Here is a 22,036-nt window from a genome sequence, read left to right on the forward strand (position 1 = left end):
TTCACCTTGTCGAGAGGGCCCAGCTCTGTTTGAATCCCGCCAGTTCTGATGCAATTCAGGTCTGTCGTTACGATCATATCGTCTGTCGTCATGTCGGTACATTCCATAGTTTCTTTCTTGTCGGTCACGTGGTGGTGAATTTCTCCCTGAATCGTAACTGCGTGCTGGACCGTTGCGTCTAAAGTTATTCTGTCTCCCTTGATAATAACTGTTTTGGTTCCCATATTGCCTGTTTCTCTGATTGTCTCTGCGATAGTCATTACCGCAGAGGTGCGACCTTTCCCTGTAATAATTACTACTCTGCCAACGGTTGTCATACGGGTGGTGTCTGTTTTGGTCACGATTTGTGTTGTGAGAATATCCTTGTCGTCTCCAGTTATTATTTCGTTCATCACGGAATTGCAACGGATGTGACATGTAATTGTTGTGTTTCTGTTTTCGCGTTCCGCGATTGTCAGTATCAATTTCCAATTCTTGTAAGAATCCCTGAAAAGCTTCAATGTCATCTTTGCAACGTCCTGCCAAAATAATATTTCTTAAATGTTCAGGCAATTTGATTAAGTAAATCCGGATGAGTTCTGAGGGGCTGTTTGGGTTTGACAGGTACTGATTCTTGTGCAACATGTTTTCAAAATATTTCACAAGACTGGAAAATTCAGATCGTTCGAAACGTTTCATCATTATTATGCTATGTTTTACTCGGTCTTGTGTAGCTTGAGACCAATATGCTGAGAGGAAGGCATGATAAAATTATCCTTCACTGCGACAATCGTGAATGACCGATAGCATTCTTACAGCTGGTTCATTCTCTAAGTAGCCACACATAAATCCTAAGCTATGCTCTAATGACCAGTTGGGGGGAAACAATGAAAGAATTGATGAAGCCACGCTTTTTAAATGTTTTGAATTTACGTGTAGTAATGAACAGCTTATAGTCAAAATCATCGTGTCGGCGGGTAGCATATCGGTCATTGTTACGTCGTTTCGGCGGTTCCATCTCAAAATTCGGTGTACCTTGCCAATTTCTTTCATGATTTCCGAAATGTCCTGTGTCCAGTTTCAGAGTGTCCATTTGTGTTGAAATCGAATCTACTGTGTCCTTTAAGTTTTCTGAGTTCTTGCAAGTTGCGTAACCTAATCGGTGGATGCAACTGAGTCCATTTTAGCTTGCAAGGTGTCGTGATTTTCACGAACAATAGTTTGCATTTCTTTTATGGCTGCTTCATGATTCTGTAATGCATTTTCATGCCGCGAAAAAATAGGTTGAAAATGCTCACAAATTTGTGTTTTTACCTCATTACAGATTTTTTGGCACTTCGGTTCAATGTTATTTAACTCAGTACTTAAATCTTCACGTGTTTGTTCAAGTGTGGTGTCTAACTTTTGAAGCTTTTGCTGTGTTTGTCTCTGGTGTTGTTCCATTGCGTCCAACTTTTGAAGATTTTGTTCCATTGTGTCTAACTTTTGAAGCTTTTGCTGTGTTTGTCTCTGATATTGTTCCATTGCGTCTAACTTTTGAAGATTTTGTCCCATTTGTTTCTGATTTTGTTCAAGCGTTGTGTCTAACTTTTGTAGCCTTTGTCCCATTTGTTGCATTAACTGTAATAACAGTGCACTGGTGTCTGAAACATGTTCCTCTGTGCTTTTCGGCAGTGCATTTGAACCGGCAATATTCGCATTTTGAAAAGCAGAAAATGTGTCTTGATTTATTTGAGAAAACGGCGAGGACGCAAAATCTGAATCTCTAGTTTTTGCAAGATTGTGTCCTGTCATTTCGGAATCCTGAGGCGAGCTGTTGCCGTCCGATCGATCGATAATGCTTCCCTGTTCACTAATTGTTTCACTGCCTACACCATTATTTGCAGCCCGCTCCATTTCCCTATGCACTATTACCAAATTACTACTTTGAACATTAGTGAATTCATTACATGGTGGCGCTAACACACTGCTTTCGTATTTACTATCATTTCTCAGTTTACTTTGGAGCCTAGTATTACGTCTTTCACACGCCATTATTGTCACAATATTTCACACGACAACACAGAAAAACACAATTTGAAGAACAAAAATAAGAGAACACATTATCATAGCACTGAAAATAACATCTAGTTAATTGCAAGCGGAGCTGCGAAATACTTGGTGCAAACCTACATGCATGCCACAACTGTTTTACTGTACAACAATGAAAAACTACAACTACAGAGGAAATTCTCTCTACAATTACGCGCTAGCAATAAACAAAAGCTACACTAATTACACAAACTACTAGAAAAATTCCGAAGATTCCAGTGAGGTATCCTAGGCGAAGGGTCGACATATGAAACGTCCTCTTAGAAAAATTGTGCAAAGATTGTGCTTAAACTGACACACAATATTTTTGGCGCAACGCAGTCTGACTTTCTAAAATCCCTACAAAAGAATGGCTCTGACTAACATTAACCTATACGTTTCACAAATCACTTACCTCACAAAAATCTTCGTTACTCAAGCTACTGCAATACAGCGAGCGCCACTACTGCCAGCTAAATAAAAGATTCAAACTACTGAAGGCACTAACTACTGATAGGCATAGTTAGCAAATGAAAGGTTTTAATACAGAACAAACAATGTATTTACCTTAATAGTCATACTATATATAGCAGTTCATGACATCCAGTCTTACAAATTTCAAAACTCCGCCATCTCTCTCCCCACGTCCAATACTGCTGGCGGCCCACTTCCAACTGCGCAACGCTACGCGCTGTTAACGTCCAGCCGCCCAACACTACAATGGCGAGTATTACAACAATTCCAACCAGCCACTGATTGCACACAGCACAGCCCGTGATTTTTCATACAGAGCGCTACGTGGCGTTACCAATAAAAAACCTAAACAGCCTACTTACAACTTCTGGCACCTCTCCAAGGACACAGACCTCTAGTTACTGGTTATAATCTTCCTTCCTCGTGTAGCCTTTAACCCACTGTACGGCTCAACTGCTCCCATAATTCTGGAAATTTATTTTTGCGTCGGATGCCCTTATTGCCGTGACGATCGTCTGTTAATCAACGGGTGGGGGGGGGGGGGAGGCGGTCGCGGGGGGTGAGGTGGGGGGGAAGGGGCGAAGGGAGAGGGAGGAGGGAATCATGTCTGTCTGTGAATCGTGCTGTGCGACAAAGTGTTTGGAAATGTCAGTGCGTGTAATACACCGACGGAAAGAAGTCGCAAGACCCTAAAATAATTACGGTAGGGTAATGAAATTTCGGGAATACATATGTCTTTTAAAAAAAATGTAAGTGATAACATTACAAGATCAAAGGTTAATGTAGGCGAGAGATAAGCTGTTACAGATGTGAAATACTGGTACATTAATAACCGGTTTAACCGCCAGAATGTTGAACGCAAGCATACAAACTCGCATACATCGTGTTGTACAGGTTCCGGATGTCGGTTTTTGGGATGGAGTTCCACCCCTGTTGCACTTGGGCGGTCAATACAGGGACGATTAACACTATTTGTGGAAGAGGCTGGAGCTGTCGTCCGATGACGTCCCATAAGTGCTCGGATGGACAAATCTGGTGATCGAGAAGGCCAAGGCAACATGTCGACACACTGTACAGAATGTTTGCTTACTTCAGCGGTGTGTGGGCGAGTATAATTCTATAGGAAGATACCTGTGGAATATGGTTTATGAGTGGAAGCACAACAGATCGAACAACCAGAGTGACGTACAAATTTGTAGTCAGGGGTCAACGTGTTTTGGGGTCAGTGGAACGCACGGGGCGTCTAGCTGGAAGCTGTCCTTGGTTTAACCGATTTGTAACAACTCGTTGTGTCACTGTGGTGCAAATTTCCGGTCAAATGGCTGCTGAAGTTGCGGTAAGATGCGTCACAGCCACACGCCGAACACGATGGCCCCGTCCATGTGTAGTTCCACGTGGCTGTGCTGAGTGCGGTCTCTTACGACAGTACATTCTCGTGACCATCGTTGCCAGCAGCCATGTACAGTGGCTACATTCCTGCCATGTATTTCCGCAGTATCGCAGATGGATCATTTAGCTTCTCATAGCCATATTATAAGACCTCGTTCAAACTCACTGAGGTGGTGATAATGGCGTCTTTGTCACCTTAAAGGCGTTCTTCACTAACATCAGCTTATCACGACCAATCTCAAAGCTAACCAACGCTCACGACCGCACACCATTTATTTAAACATAACCTGATCTACATACTAGCGCAACTCTTATGCGACTGGCACATCTGAGTAGACGTCATCTTTCAGGCGTAGAAACGCCGCTACAAACTTGCGCTTATGTCGCACAGCTCCTTCTTGGTATTGCACTTTTCTCCGTCGTGTATTTCGTGAGGTGGAAATTCACGAACAGTTCAGTGTTTGCCAAAACGAGCGTGGTAAATCACGTAACAACCGCACTGTGGCTGATCCATGCACGAGTTTACCGGTCGTTGAACTGCCGCGCGGGTTAGATCTACCATTGTCTTACCTCCATGTCTCGAAAGCTGTGCGCTAAGATGTACGAGCTGGTCCAATTCTGGAACGCGCGTGTCACGAATATTGGTAGGTTCGCCCTGAAATGTAGAGTCGCTTTAATATCACCGAAAAAGTCCAAATGGACAAAACTGGAAGTTTAGTGACTGTAATACAAGACATAAAATGTACAGCGGCAGACCTCTAAAGGTCACTCTTGATAAGTAATGAACAGAAACGTATCTATGCTATTTCTAGATTTTTTGACATGAACCATTCTTTAATATTTTTTCTACTGAAGCAACGCGTCTCCGCTGGAAACAATACGAGTCAACAGTCTTGCATTACTTTTGTACGACAGGTAGTAAATGGTCATCATGCCTAACTAATCGACTGGCATTACAATTTCATGTAGCTCACCGTACTACCCGCCAGTCTTGTCACAGTGGTAACCCCGGTTCCCCTTATACTGTCGAAGTTAAGCGCTGTCGGGCTGGGCTAGCACTTGGGTGGGTGACCATCCGGTCTGCCGAGCGCTGTTTGGAAGCGGGGTGCACTCAGCTCTTGTGAGGGAAACTGAGGAGCTACTTGATTGAGAAGTAGCGGCTTCGGTCTCGGAAGCTGACATACGTTCGAGAGAGCGCTGTGCTGAGCACATGCCGCTCCAAATTCGCATCCAGTGACGCCTGTGGACTGAGGATGACCCGGTGGCTGGTCGGTGCCGTTTGGCAGGTGGGCACAGACGGCAGATGGCTGGATTAGAAGTAGAGGTTATATAAAGAGTGTCCGGGAGACGTGGGAAACAATGGAGTTCTTGTCGTAGAAAGGAAACACAGCGAATTATCTAACAGCCAAGAGGACCTGATCGTTGGCTTTCGGACCATGGGTGGAACCATTCCCGAAACGGCTAAGTTCGTAAACGGTTCGCGTACCGCCGTAGTTAGTGACCGTTCAAGGTTAAACGACCCTAACCAAAATCGGCGCCGAGGGCCATAGATGACAGGTCTGAATGGCGGTTAGGAGATATGAAGGGCGAGTAGAAGTGCCACTATTAGGCATCTGACTGCCCAGATGAAGTAAGGTGTTACCGACAGTGTCTCCCCCACCACCGACCAACGAATGTTACTGCCCATCGGTCTACACAACAGGCACCTGGTTGTTGCATTCATGTTCACTGTTGTTCACGAACGCAGGAATTTGCGCGCCAGTACCGAAACTGGAAGTTCATTGAGTGGCAACAGATGAATCACTTACTTATGTGCCATAAGACAGCTGGTCATTGGCTTGTACGGCGTGAAATATCTGGAAGGAAACAATCGTCCGAAGGGTCCCGCTGGATGGAGCGTTGGGGTATGGGGAATGTGTATATCATTGCGGAAGACACGATGGATCAACAAAAGTTTGTATCTGTCCTTGAGAACTATGTCCGCTCTACATGTAGTTGGTTTTTCCTCGGGCCAGTGACATCTACTGATAGGACAATGCGTGTCACACAGCTCGCTGTAGACGTTCTTGATTCGAAGGGCACAAGAATGGGTTCACCGGACTGGGCCGGCCACAGAACCCCCTGAATTTGAAAATCTGTGGAACCACTTCGATCGCAGTGATCGCACCATGGATCCTCATCCGATAAACCTAGCGCAGCTGGCCACGGCACTGGAGTCGCCATGGCTCTACATCTATGACGGAACCTTCCAGAACCTCGCTGATTCTTTTCCTGCACTTCTCGCAGCGATCCACGCTGCAAAAAGTGTATAATCAAGCTTTTGACAGGTGGTTTCATTAATGTTCCTCGACAGTGTAGTATCCAACAATGTAAAGGCGCTGAAGAGTTGTTGTAGAACAATAAATATGATAATACTCTCGGGCGATGAATCGGACGGTGTCGATAAAACTTCGAAACATATAAATGAAAAATTCGAAACAGAAGGATTAGACATGAACTGATATCACAGGTGCACCTTCCCTTTATGCAGATGAGGAGGGATGCAGAGAATGGGCTGGGTGAGTGCAGACTGTCCACCAGAGGGATGAAAGAAGAAGCTAGATTGGTAATGGGAAGAATACAGATAGTAGCAAGAGATACAAATTTCACACCGGTGACGAACGCCCTTAAATGGACTGTGATTTTGTACATATTATGATAGAGGAACTGGTGTTTTATGAGCGAAGCTATCCACAATTACATTCAGTCTCGGTCGAGAACTCTGTGATTAAGTACGAGCGCATCAGGGCGAGTTGGATGCTGATTTATCCGTCGCGAGCTCTGGAAACTAACTGCAGTAGACGTCAAAATATTGTACCCGAGATTAACGCTGTGTAACTATCTTGCGTGCTTATAAACTTTATCAATCCCCATAACCCACAGGAAGCGCAAATAGAGCGGTTCTAGGCGCAGGTTCGAATCCTGCCTCGGGCATGGGTGTATGTGGCGTCCTTAGGTTAGTTAGGTTTAAGAAGTTTTTAAGTTCTAGGGAACTGATGACCTTAGAAGTTAAGTCCGATAGTGCTCAGAGCCATTTGAGATGCTAATAAGTGCGAATTCTAGTAGCAATAGCCGGAAAATTATGTTCGCATGTCATTAATCTTCTGACTGGTGTGATGCGACCCGCCACAAATTCCTCTCCTGTAACAACCTCTTCATATCATAGCAGCACTTGCAACCTACGTTCTCAATTATTTGCTGAATGTATTCCAGTCTCTGTCTTCAGCTACAGTTTTTGCCCTCTACAACTGCTACTAGTACCATGGACGCCATCCCTTCATGTCTTAACAGACGACGTATCATTCTGTCCCTTCTCCTTGTCAATATTTCCCACACATTCCGTTGTAATCCGATTTTGCACAGAACCTTTTCGAGCCGTGGCGGGAATGGCGCCAGTAGTATCTCTGACATAACAAGATCGACTTCGTAGTTCAGAGGTTTGTCTTTGGGCGTGTGCCGACTGCAAGTATCTGAGAGGACACAACGCTTTGAGAACGGTACCCCACGGTGCGCGAATAGGCGATTGGCTGGCGGACAGAAGCGAAGAGGGCGTGCCTGAGGCCGGGCGGCGGTTGTCACGTCGTTGCACTGGAGTCGGCGGGAGTTGGCCGGCGCTGTGCATTCTCCGGCAACTTCGTGAGCTGTGGATGTGCCTACTTCCTTGGAGGGACACGCTGTTATGGTCTCGCGAAGTGATGGTATGACATCTTCGCAAAATCGCCCCAGCATCAACACACCCAGTTAAGTACTAAGAGCGCTTAGTTAACTGTGATTGTGATTTCTCTTGGTACAGGAATACGTTGCAAGACGTCTGATGTTATGTTTGATCGATTTCATTTGAGGCCTCTTAGTAATGGTGTGCTCTGCTTCCACATAATATTGATGTTTTTGCAGCTGTGTGTCATTAATTTCTGGTGAGTGTCGGTTCTCGGCAGCCAGTGTTTGTTTATCAAGCATAGTTTTACTTAAAAGAAGCACTTGTGAGTGAAATTAGTTGTTGTTTATCCTTGATTTTAGAGAGTTGATTTAAATGTTAAAGTTAAGGACACCTATTCTGCCTCCTTTATTGGGTCAGCTCTTCCACCTTCTTTAGATTGACATAATAAAGCGAGCATTTCAGTTCCAATGGGTTTATTAGCTACCCAAAACAATCACATGAAATTTGACAGGCGCCACTCTGGAAAGATTATTTAAGAGGCTTACATAACGATCACGCCCATAAACATCGAGAACCGCCATTCAGTCAAAATATTTATGAAACTCTCATTACATAAAATCATAAACAAGTTAATAAATCATCTCGCACGATCTCCCACCAAAATTGACAGAACCCACTAAGGCTGAATTTAATCATTACTTTAACAAACAGCTCTAGTTAAGACACATTATTTAAGAGCCTTTGAATTTCAACATTGACACAAATAATTAAAACATATTCATTAAATTTTGCAGGGCGAACTCTAAATTATTCAAATGCCTGTTGACTTGTAAGATGGACGTTTAGGGCATAGAAAGTTACAACTTTGTACAGTTATAAGTGTGTAACAACAGAAACAAGGTCCAAGCTTGTAAGGCCGAAATTTAACCACGAACGGTGGAACCGACTCAGAGAAGTAATACGTAACTTCGAACCAAGACGTGGCTCCGTTGGCAACCCTTCGACGAGTAGGCTACCAAAATGTGAACCAAGAAGAAGGCAATCATTAAAACAAAGGCATTTGTCGTTGCGTCGGGATCTTCTCATGAAATTTCAATCACCAGTTTCCTCCTCCGATTGCGAAAACATTCCGATGTCACCACCTACATAGCGAGAAATGATCATCACGATAAAATAAGAGAAATCAGGGCTCGCACGGAATTATTTAAGTGCTCGTTTTTCCCGCTTGCCGTGCGACAGTGGAACGGTACAGGGAGAACATGAAGGTGGTTCATCGACCCACTGCCAGGCACTTTATTGTGAATAGCAGAGTAATGACGTAGATGTAGATGTAGAAGCAAACGCTACCGAAACGGAACACATGACCTCAGGCCAAATTTGTAATTTAAAGGGAATCCAGTGCTTCGCTTGCCCGCTGCCTCAGTTCACTGAAACACAGACCACACCCGACAACAGGAGGCAGAATAACTTTCCTTAACTTTAACATTTAAGATTGATCAGCAAATTAAATATATAAAATGAAGGCTAAAAACAACTAATTTCAATCGCAAGTGCTTCTTTTAAGTAAAACTGTACTTGATAAACAAACATTAAGAGTGCGAAATGAACTGGCTGCCGAGAACCGACACTCACTAGAACTTAATAAAACACATCGACAAAAACATCAATATCATGAGGAAGCAGAGCACATCCTAAGTAAGAGGCCTCAAATGAAATCGATCAAACATAACATCAGACGCCTTGCAACGTATTCCTGTACCAAGAGAAATCACAATCACAGTTAACTAAGCGCTCTTAGTAACTAGCGTACTTAACTGGGTGTCTTGGTACTGGGGCGATTTTGCGAGGATGCCAGACCATTAGTGGCTCTCGCTGTATTGTAGTAGCTTGAGTAACGAAGATTTTTGTGAGGTAAGTGATTTGTGAAACGTATAGGTTAGTGTTAGTCAGGGCCATTCTTTCGTAGGGATTACTGAAAGTCAGATTGCGTTGCGCTAAAAATAATGTGTCAGTTTAAGCACAGTTATGTATAAATTTTTCTAAGGGGACGTTTCACCATCACTTCGCGAGACCATAACTGCGTGTCCCTCCAAGGAAGTGAGCACATCCACAACTCACGATATTGCCGGAGAATGCACAGCGCCGGCCAACTCCCGCCGACTCCAGTACAACCACGTGATAACCGCCGCCCTGCCTCAGGCACGCCCTCTTCGCTTCTCCCCCCAGCCAATCGCCGACTCACGCACCGTGGCGTAACGTTCTCAAAGCGTTGTGTCCACTCTCCTACTCGCGGACGACACGCCGCTATATCGAGAGCCGGCCCAAGCCCAAAGACAAACCTCTGCACTAGGAAATCGATCGTACTCATGTAAGAAATACTACAGGCACCACGGCTCACTCTTCTTTCCTTACCTCAGCTGTCCACCTAATAAAACATTCGTCTGTAGCACCACATCTCAGATGCTTCGCTTCTCTTCTGTAAGGTTTTCCCGCAGTCCACCTTCCACACCTGTACAATGCTGTGCTCCAAACGTGCCTTTTTTGGATATTTATTTCTCGAATTATGGCCTATGTTCAGTGCCAGTTGACTTCTCGTGTCCAGGAATGCCCTTTCTGCCAGTACTAATCCGAGTTTGGTGTCCTTGCTCCGTTCGTCGTTGGTAGATTTGCTGCGTAGGTAGAATTCCCTAACTTCATCTATATCGTTACCATCAGTCCTGGTGAGCGTCCCGCTGTTCTCATTACTGCTACGTTTCATTACTTTCGTTTTCCTTCGATTTACTCTCAATCCATATTCTTTACACATTAAGCTGTTCATTCCATTTAACAGATCATGTAATTCTTCTTCACTTTCACCCAGTGTAGCAGTGCCATCAAAGAACAGATTCATTAACACCCTTTCACCTTGAACTTTAATCCCACTCCTGGACCTTTCTTTTATTTCCATCATTGCCTCTTCTATGTTCAGATTTAACAGAAGGGACGAAAGACTACATCCTTGTCTTACACCCTTTTCAATCCAAGAGCTTCGTTCCTGGTCGTCGACTCTTTTTATTCCCTCTTGGCTGTTGTACATATTGTATATCACTCGTCTCTCCCTATAGCGTAACCCTATTTTTCTCAGAATTTTGAACATCTTGCACAATTTTAAATTGTCTAACGCTTTTTCCAGGTCGACAATTCCTATGAACGTGTCATGATTTTTCTTTAGTCTCGCTGCCATTATCAACCGCAACGCCATAATCTCTTCTCTGGTGCCTTTACCTTTCGTAAAGCGAAACTGAACGTCATCTAACACGTCCTCAGATTTGTTTTCCATTCTTCTGCATATTATGTCACAACTTGGATGCATGAGCTGTTAAACAGATTGTGCGGTAATCCTCGCACGTTTCAGCTCTTGTATTCTTTGTAACTGTGTGTTGATACTTTTTCGAGTTAGATGTTATGCCGCCACACTTATACATCCTACATACCAACGTGAGTAGCCGGTTTTTCCTTTTTTTTGCAACTTCCCCCAATCATTTCAGAAATTCTAATGAAATGTTATCTACCCCTTCTGCCTCATTTGAGTTTAAATCCTCCATAGCTGTCTTAAATTCTAATATTGGATCCCTCTTCTCTACTAAATCGACACCTGTTTCTTATTCAATCACATCAATCTTCCCTCTCATAAAGGTCTCCAATGAACTGTCTCCACCTATCGGCTCTCTGCTCTGCATTTAACACTGGAATTTACGTTGTGCTCTCAATGTTACCATCCTTGCTTTTAACTTCACCAAAACCTGGTTTTACTTTCCTACTCGTATATGCTGCGTCAGTCCTTCTGACAATCATTTCTTTTTCGATTTCTTCACATTTTTCCTGCAGCCACTTTGTCTTATCTTCCCTGTACATCGTGTTTATTCCTGACGGACTCGTACTTACGTATTTCTGAATTCTCTTGAACATATGTTTACTTCCTGCTTTTCTCACTCAACCGAACAATTTCTTCAATTACCCATGGTTTCTTTGCAGTTATCTTCTTTATACCTGTGTTTTTCATTTGAAACTCTGTGCTTGCCCTTTTTAGTGATGTCCATTCTTCTTCAACTGTAGTGGCAACTGAACTATTCCTTACTGCTGTATCTATAGTCTTAGAGAACAAGCGTATCTCGTCATTCCGTAGTACTTCCGTATGACACTTCTTAGTGTACTGATTCTTCCTGAGTATCGTCTTAAATTTCAGCCTACTTTCATCACTATTACATTTTGATCTGAGTCTATATCTGCTCCTGGGTACGTCTTACAGTCTGGTATCCAATTTCGGAATCTCCATCTGGCCATGATGTAATCTAATTGAAATCCTCCCGCACCACCTGGCCTTTTGCAGGTTGACCTCTTCCTATTGTTTCTTGGACAGAATATTCGCTACTGCTAGCTGAATTATTACAGAAATCAACTAGCCTTGCTCCTCTCTCATTCCCTGTCCCAAGACAATATCCTCCTATAAACTTATCTTCTACTCCTTCCCCTACAAGTGAATTCCAGTCTCCAACGACTAATAGATTTTCATCTCCGTTTACGTACTGTTTTACTGTTTCATTATCCTCATATACTCTCTGCACCTCTTAACCTTCAGCTTGCGACGTCGGCTTGTATACCTGAACTATCGTTGTCGGTGTTGGTTTTGCCGTCGGTTCCGTTAAGAACAACCGTAACACTGTTCACAGTAACACACTCTCTACGCTGCCTTCCTATTCATAACGAATCATACTGATGTTACACCATTTCCTGCTGCTGTTGGTATTGCCACTCTATAGTCATGTGATCAGAGATCCTTGTCTTGTTTCCATTTCACTACACCGACCCCTACTATACCTAGATTGAGCATTTGCATTTCTCTTTTCAGGTTTTCTAGCTTCCCTGCCACGTTCAACTTCTCTTCTCCCCAATCCTATTCAATACTTCCTCATTAGTTATGTGATCTACCCATCTAATCTTCAGCATTCTTCTGTAGCACCACATTTCGAAAGCTTCTATTCTCTTCTTGTCTAAACTATTTATCGTCCATGTGTCACTTCCATTATGTAAAGAATATTGTTGCCTTCCCAGTCTGTTTCAGTGCTGCAGTGTGGCTGTTAAACTCTGTTCGTTCATTAAAAACATTTTCCGAAGATTTTTATTTATGTAACATTATTTATAATTCTTCTAGTACATTAAGTTTTCTTCCATTATTTTTTTAGTGCGATTAGACTGTTGTAGATGTCACTTACCCTGTATATATTGAGATACATGTGGTTAACTATTGCAGATTTGTCGAACTGCTTGAGTCTGAAAGCATCAATGTTTTCTTGGCGATATGTATGGAACATCCTTCCTGTTTTGCCTTTGTAAAATGCAATGCAACTCTTATGCTGTAATTTACGTATTCTACTGTGTTCTGATATTGGGATGTTGGTTATTCAATCTTTTTCTCATGGTCACCTCCCCTTTTTCAGTCACCCCCCGGAGATTCGAACGGGTGACTATTCCGGAGTCTTTTGCCAGTGGAGAGATCATCATCACACTTTTTCAATTACAGAATACATGTCCTGTGGCTACACGTTATGTCTTTAATGCAGTGGTTTCCATTGCCTTCTGCATCCTCATGCCGTTGATCATTGCTAGTTTTTCCGCCTTTAGGGACAATATACTAGCGCAAGGACAAGGGAGTTCCCTGAGCCTCTGTCTTCTCCTCCGTCCTCTTTGACAATGTTGTTAGCAGAATGAGGGCGACCTATTATGCAGGAAGCCTACGGCCGCCAATGTTCGCATAGCCTCAAAGCATACCTGACGGTGGGAATACCTGCAGTACGACGAAAATGTGGCAGGTCTCAAATACATTGCCCTCTGTCTAATAGTGATGATAGTCACAGAACGAATTAGGAATTTGGGGAATATAATGTAATGTATTCGGTAGTATACTACGGTTGTCGGGACTGTGATATGTACTTCCCTGAGGCTGTCGATGTTCTGGCGACATATACGGCAGATATTACTAATCCGTAACAGATACAGTGTGTTTCAAATATATTTTACGCACTTTAGAGACAGATTCCTTACACCGAAACAATAAAATAGTCAGAAACATGAGCATACTTTAAGAGCTATGAACAAATGTCCAATAGGACAGAAATGTTTCGCAGCAGCAAAGATGAGTGCTCATAGCTCTTAAGGTATGCATTTTAGAGCAATGTTTACTAGACAGTTTCTAGCTTTGCTGCAAGGAACTTGTCGCCAAACTTGGAAAAATATTTTTCAAACAAGCTGCAGCAATCCATTTAACTGCAGAGGTAGATTATCCAGTCACATCAGTGTGACAATCAGTCAAAAGCCTGACAGCTCGGACGTGCAGGAAGAGATTCGATTAGGTTCGTGAAGATAACGACAGAGATGTGGAGGTATTCTGACTCCAGCGTCGCAGTCTGCTGCTCTAGGTTTCTCGGTTGAGGATCTATGGCGTAAGCAGCCCAATCTAAGTGGCCCCACAGATTATCGATTGTATTTAAATCCGAATAATTTGGTGTTCCGGGGAGTATGGTAAACTGATAGTAATGCTCTATGAACAAGGCTTTGGCAGAGAGGATCAGCGTATTGTGGTATGTGGGGCAGGAAATAGCCTATCTAAGAACAGTAATTACAGCGTTAGGGGTAACCTGGCAAAAATAGGAGTAGCAACTGCACGTACAAAAGTCAGTTTCATGTAGATCTTGCAGCGCCATGACCAGCGCTGTGTTAATACTGCTGTGTGCCGTGTTAACTCTGAGTTAAGCAGGTTACTGCTAACAGAAATGAATTCCCATATGAGAACTTGCTAGAATTGGGAGGAGGGATTATACTTGACATGGCCTGCATCTGAATAGGAGAGCGAAAGATAGGTTGGCTGAACTTCTTGCAGAAAAATGTACCTTGGGCTACGATCACACAATGCAAGAGGGGTGCTTTTTTAGGTTACAATCAAGTTTCAGGCACCCTGTTTTGAAAGAAAACACCATAATAGAAGAGTCCCACAAGAATGCACAGAAAAGTAAGGTTAGCTTACTCCACCAAAATATTAGAGGATGTAGTACGGATGTAGATGAGCTTCTTGCCTGCTTGTAAAATTTGGAGGAAAAGATAGACATCCTGTGCCTGTCTGAGCGCCAACTAACCACATGATTACATAAGTTACATAGAAAATATTACAGTCTAGCAGCATATTCATGCAAAACTAATATGAGAAAAGGAGTTGTTGCATATATTTAGACAGAAAACAAGTTCAAAAGCATTGACACAAGACGATTTTGTGGTGAGCAGCACACAGAAATGTATGCTTATGAATTAATGCTGGAAAAACATTTCACTTTTAATTGTAACAGTGCATAGATCACCACTGGGAAATTTTAAGTTATTGATGAGAAACATTTGTTCCTTACTGTGCTGTGTGTCAGATAACAGCAAGCAGTTAATTAACAGCCTGTGGTGATTTCAATGTAGATTTTCTATGGGATTCTGATAGGAAAAATGATCTTGAAACCTTATTTGGATCCTAAAATTTGCTCTCACTAGTTAACTTTCCAACACTGGTAGATAAAGACAGTAGGTCCCTAACTGATAAAGTTTTCTTTGATGAGGCACGAAGCAAGAAAATAACTGTTTACCAAGTAATATATGCTCTCTCTGATCTTGAAGCGCAGTTCGTGTGGATAAATGACATAGTGCTGTACAGCGTGATTACACCTCAGTGGAATCACTAATGACTACAGGGCAAATGTTTTAAGAGTAGTTTACAAGAAACAACATGGGATGAAATTTATAAAGAACCAAATGCCAGTATGAAATTTAATCTACTCTAGGGCCATTTCATATCAGTATTTGAAAATAGTTTTCTGCTTAAGCTAATCAGAAGGGAAATTAAACAGCCATCACAATGGGATTAAAGCAACTTGTGAAAAGAAAAGGGACATGTATCTTTTGCCAAGAGCAAGTAGAGGTCCTCCAGTAGTTTTGCACTACAAAAACTATCAAAATTACTAAAAAAAGGTTATTAAAAAGCAAGAAACATGCGTATAATGTCTGAAATCATGATGTCTGACAGGAGTTAAGGCAACATGGAATATTGTGAAGCAAGAGACAGGACGACCAATTACAGAAGAGGATAACATTACCATTGAAACGAAAGAAAAGATTATAAATGACAAGTCACAGGTAGTAAATATATTTAAAAATCATTTCTTACACATAGTAGGAAGCATAGGGACCAACAGTACAAGAGAAAGATCACAACATTATGTTAACAAATCATTCCCATAAAATTAAATCATATGACTGTAGTACCTTCTGCTACTACTGAAACTAAGAGGTTCATACATTCTCTCAAGAGTAAAAGCTCTTCTGATTTTGATGGTGTTTTCAGTAGAGTACTAAACATTTGTTCCCATATAGTAAGTCCGGTATCGTTCGAAATATGTAATGCATCACTAACTTAAAGCATTTTTCCAGAGAGACTAAAATGTGCTGTTCTTAAACCCCTTTTTAAGAATGGTGATAAGAGAGATGTCAGTAACTACCAGCCTACTTCATTGCTGACATTGTCTCCCAAAATTTTGAGAAGGTGATGTACTCCAGAATAGTATCTCAACTTGGAAACAAGAATATCCTCAGCAAATGACAATTTGGGTTTCAGAAGGGCTGCTCTACTGAGAACGCCATTACATGTTCACACACCAGATATTACAAGCATTAAATAACAAAATAGCACCCTTAGGTATTTTCTATAAACTATCCAAGGCATTTGATTGTGTGAATGATAGTACACTCTTAGATAAATTGAAGTTTTATGGGATTGATGGTATAGCCAACCGATGGATCATATCATATCTAACTAAAATAATGCACTAAGTTGTACTTAGTAGTAATTCAAACAACAGAATCCAGGTACATAACTCTGACTATGGAGAAATCACGTATGGGGTTCCCCAAGACTCACTCTTAGGTCCACAACTGTTTCTCATGACCTACCATCTAATATCCAACAAGTAGAATTAGTTCTTTTTGCCGATAAGACCACTACTGTAATCACTGTCACTGCCAGTATACATACAGAAATGGAAGAAATGGTGAACAAAGTTCTCAAAAGTATCATTGACCAGTTTTCTGCGAGTGGTCCCGTCCTGAATTTTACAAAGACACATTATATTCAGTTCTTTTTTTATTTATGAATAATATCCAGCTACACTGCTGTGTAAGTTGTTTGTATTTTATCTCACTCACAATGAGCCCATTTGGGCAAATTGCCATCGTCAGCTGCTCTTACACATGACATCGTTGCTGTCATGTCCTGTCTGTTTTCTAGTTATTACTTTCTCCCAGGTGTAAAGTGGAGATTTATATCAGATGTTACTTGTTTTCCAAATTTTCTACTTTTCTGTGCTCCTTCAGACATGCATTCATGCAATAACACAGTCACTTCAATATCGTATTCCTAGACAAAGGTAGTGTTCACTATTTCTGTAGAGCTAATAGTTTTGCACAAAACGAGTGATACAATACGAAAATCTCCTGTGTAGTTTTTGAACGCAGTGTGCGTTGTATAAAACACATGAGTTGAGGCAGTTGAATCACCCTGTATAAATAGCTAACTTTTGTATTTCTTCAAGTAATTCAATCCGTGGCCACAGATGATAAATTTTGACAACATAGTACATGGAGTGCAGCGACCTAGTTCTGTATTTAAAAATGAACAGTCGAGATCGCAATAACCGGTTTCGGCTTATCTGCAAGCCATCTTCAGAACTTTTGGACCCCATATGGCTGGTACTGCCAACGCCTCGGATTTTTCGTGATTCAGTGTACGATCGTGGGATCAGCGAGAAGTCCGAGGAGCCGGCAGCACCAGCCGTAGGAGGCCAAAAAATTCTGAAGATGGCTTGTAGGTTAGCCGAAACCGGTTAATAAAGAAATATTATTGCGATCTCGACTGTTCATTTTTAAACACAGCCACAGAGTTTAATCACCATTAGCATCAATAGATTGATTGTGCAGCACATTGTAGGTGGAAAGTTACAACAGGATGTAATTCGTAGTGGCAGTGGCAGGCTACACCCGCCAGAGGCGGTTAGAATCGGGCGCCCGGAGTGAGCTGTACGCCTACGTAATTTCTGTCCATAGCAGACGCGTTAATCCGCCGGCCGCGCTGAGTTCAGGTAGAGGCGTGGACCGCACTGCACAGCGTGGTACGGCATTAACGCCAGCCACGAGCGGTATTAAACCACGTGGCCTGCATTTGACCGTGGCTCGCCTCTGCTGTTGTGGATTCTAAATGCAACACAGTGCACTCGCTACTCTATCAGCGCACGTTGCGAGGAGTCAAAATAACATAAACTGTAATGTGTTATCACCAGCAACATTGGTGTCAGAACAGCTTAGAGGCAAGCACCACTCCTGCCAGGTCCCTGATCCGTATCCACTCCTCGTTACATTCCGCAACCACCTACGCTCTACAACACAGATTCTGACTTTTATTAAAAAAAAAAGAAAAGTACAGTACTCACGATCGTTTCCTTACTCACCCTCATGAAACACCTACGTATGTACCTTATGAAAAAAATAACATAAATCAGGAATGCAAGAAGTTAATAACGAAATCAGTAATACTCAGCAGTTAATAATACCTACCTGTTCTAGTTGATATTCGAAATAAACGGTGTTGAAGGAAGATTCATACGATTTTACGATTCCGCAAAGTCTGTATAGTTTTCACGAATGACGATAGAAACATGGCGTGAATTTTTACATGCCCATCGAAAGTAACAGTTTAACCTTGCCGCCAGTCAATGTTTTATTGATGCAGCTCTGCGCTATTGTATCCCATGTAAGTAGATTGTTTCTATGTTGGCAGCGCTATAGACTATGTTAATATGGGTCTGCACCCTCGGCAAGAGAGTCTGTGGTTGGACAGACTAGCAGTTAGTGGGTGGATAGTGAAGAGTATGGACATGTTTTTCATAGAGGAGACTCTGTGTTGGTAGGACACACAATGTAAAGTGAGATGAAATTTCTTAGAGGAAAATATGAAAGGAGAGATAGGATAATGGATGTATGGTTGATAATGTTTGGGTAACGGAATTATTAGCAACTATATAACTTTTGGAACTGGTTGTCAGATGAAGAAGATATAATTTTCTAAATACGTTGCTTGTTTTCAAACAAAAATCTTTCTTTTTCTAACCATATGACACCTAGTAGTTAGAGTCTATAGTAGTTAGAGTCTTTTTATTTAGCTGGCTGTTGTAGCTATTTGCTGTAGTTCGTGTTATGAGAACTTTCTATGGGGTGAGTAAGTTATGAAAAAGAATGGGGGTTTGCACTATCGCGATTCGTGATGGAAATGAGTTTAGGCACTTTTTGGATTTGAATTATTCTTAGGATTTATTACAATTCAGGGCTATTCTTTTGTGTTAATTATTGGAAATGATTTTTTCAATGTATAGCAGTAAGATTGCGTTAAGAATTTAAATTGTGAGTAATAACTGAATAGGTTAAGTTTGGGTTATCTTTGTCAGGGAAAATTCTGTTGGTCAGTGCTTCGTTAAAAAAATAATTGAATAGTTAATTTCACCCATACAAGCTTCTTCAGGTCTGCATAACTACTTTAACATACCGAGCGCAGCTACTTCTGGTGTCTAGGGAGCCTGCATACTAGATTCGCTAGATAAAAATTCAAACAAATCGTATTAATGAGTTTTATTAAAAAAAGATAAGTACAGTACTTAACTTTTGAAATTACACAGATGTGTCGCAAACAAATGCGAAACAGGAAATAATCAACCCTCATCAGTATAGACTAGGGGTTCCCAAGAAAATGTTCTCGACGACCCCGTCATCGAGCATGATTGCTATCTTGTCATATCACAGTATCAAGTACCTAAAAAACCCAAATTAAGAAGCTTTTTATATGTTTTCTCTTTTTGGCACTTAGAAAAAGGAATATTCATCATTGAAAAAATATTGAGGTTAAAACTTCAACAATTTAGCCATCATTGTTATTGTTAAATTTTTGATTATTGCTCAAAATCTTGGTCTTAAATCTGAGTGTTTAGTATAACAAATTCCTTACAAAATAAAAATTGAGTTTGAACTGAAAATGACAAGAAAAAATTAAAACTGAGTGTATTGGTCATTTGAGATTGCATTGAGTAGACATGTGTGAAAAATAAGAAAACACTAATTTCAAGGTATTATTTATTTGAAAAGATGCAGTTATAACAGAGTACTCCACCAGTATACAGCTAGTTTTAGTTTTCAGTTCCTAATGAGATGAGTTCAATATGGCCTTTGAGTCCATTATTTCTGGAATATTAGGTTGTAAACTTGAAAATTTCACTCTGAATTCCGACCACATGTCGAGCTGATTCCTATATTTGTTTTTCATGTAACACATGGAAGAAAATGCTTGCTCACACCGACATGTGGTTGCAAATGGAAGGATCTTTTTCATTGCCTTATCTCCAAGTTTCTTGTAATCCTTGCGTGCTGATGCCCAGAAGCCTGTAATTTTATCACCGATGAAAATGTTTTTAATCGTGCCACAGCTGGACAGATCCACAAGTCGATCTTGCTCTTCTACAGTGAGGCCTTGGATTTTGTCTATTTCTTCACAGCTGAAGGGATTTCGAATCCATATGTCGTCAGCGTCAGGTTCAGGAAAATACTCTCTAAAAGTAGTGGCTAGGCTGCGTAGATGCTCGGCTACATTGATCTTGATCTGGTCAGGCAAACGTTCCTCTTATGACTCCAAGAATTGTTTTAAAGTAGGAAGACGGTAGACGCAGAAGTTAGCGTTCGCTAAAGCTCTGCTCATTCAGGAAGCTGTCAAAACAAAAACAAAATCTACTATCATACGAAATATATTTAGTATATTTTTTATTCTAATAACGTCTTGTGGACCCCTCTGGCATTGCTCGTGTACCCCTGGGGGCCCGCGGACCACCTGTTGGGAACCACTCGACTATAGGCAATCTCAAGTATGTGCTACATAGAGAGAAGTGATCTAGCGTTGGCGCTGCTATCCGTCACAAGTCTTGAAGCTGCTATTGAACTGGGCCGTCACCAGTCGGTCGCGGTGCTTATGTCCTCTCCACATAGGGGCCGCTGCTGTCGCGTTGTCATCCTGGAAAGGGGTCGGACGCGTGCGATTGGCTGACGTCTTCTCACAACCATCTCTTCCATATCGTTCCCGACTGTCGTGCCGTCGTTTGACTATACTCAATAACACTGCTCATAGAGGACCAATTTGGGCTGTAATTATCGTAAGGCAGCAAAACTTGTAGATAGTCTAATGCGTTAATGCTGAACTGATTTACGCTGAAAAAACATTACTTCCAATTTTGGACGCCAGGGGCAAATCTAACACTGTGAATGCAAGAAACACGTATACAAATGTTTCTATGATTAATGCACTAGGAACGGGATGTGGGGCGAGAAGGCGGAACAAGTGAGGAAAGCACAATATTGATTATTAACCGCCGCTTACACAATTTGTTCACTAAAAGTAGGAATCAGCACGGATTTCGAAAAAGACGATCATGTGAAACCCAGTTCGCGCTATTCGTCCACGAGACTCAGAGGGCCATAGACACTGGTTTCCAGGTAGATGCCGTGTTTCTTGACTTCCGCAAAGCGTTTGATACAGTTCCCTACAGTCTTTTAATGAATAAAGTAAGAGCATATGGGCTATCTGACCTATTGTGTGATTGGATTGAAGAGTTCCTCGATAACAGAACACAGCATGTCATTCTCAATGGAGAGAAGTCTTCCGAAGTAAGAGTGATTTCAGGTATGTCGCAAGGGTCGTAGAACCGTTCCTATTCACAATATACATAAATGACCTTGTGGATAACATCGGAAGTTCACAGAGGCTTTTTGCGGATGATGCTGTAGTGTATCGAGAGGTTGTAACAATGGAAAATTGTACTGAAATGCAGGAGGATCTGCAACGAATTGAGGCATGGTGCAGGAAATGGCAATTGAATCTCAATGTAGACAAGCTTAAAGTGCTGCGATTACATAGAAAGAAAATTCCTTCATCATTTAGCTACAATATAGCAGATCAGCATCTGGAAGCAGTTAATTCCATAAATTATCTGGGTGTAGGCATTAGGAGTGATTTAAAATGGGACGACCATATAAAATTAATCGTCGGCAAAGCAGATACCAGACTGAGATTCATTGGAAGAATCATAAAGAAATGCGGTCCGAAAACAAAGGAAGTAGGTTACAGTACGCTTGTTCCCAAACTGCTTGAATACTGCTCACCGGTGTGGGATCCGTAACAGGTGGGGTTGATAGAGGAGATAGTGAGGATCCAACAGAGAGCAGCGCTCTTCGTTACAGGGTCATCTACATCTATATCTACATCTACATTTATAG

The sequence above is a fragment of the Schistocerca gregaria genome, chromosome 1, assembly GCF_023897955.1.
Source record: "Schistocerca gregaria isolate iqSchGreg1 chromosome 1, iqSchGreg1.2, whole genome shotgun sequence".
In the NCBI taxonomy this organism is placed as follows: domain Eukaryota; kingdom Metazoa; phylum Arthropoda; class Insecta; order Orthoptera; family Acrididae; genus Schistocerca; species Schistocerca gregaria.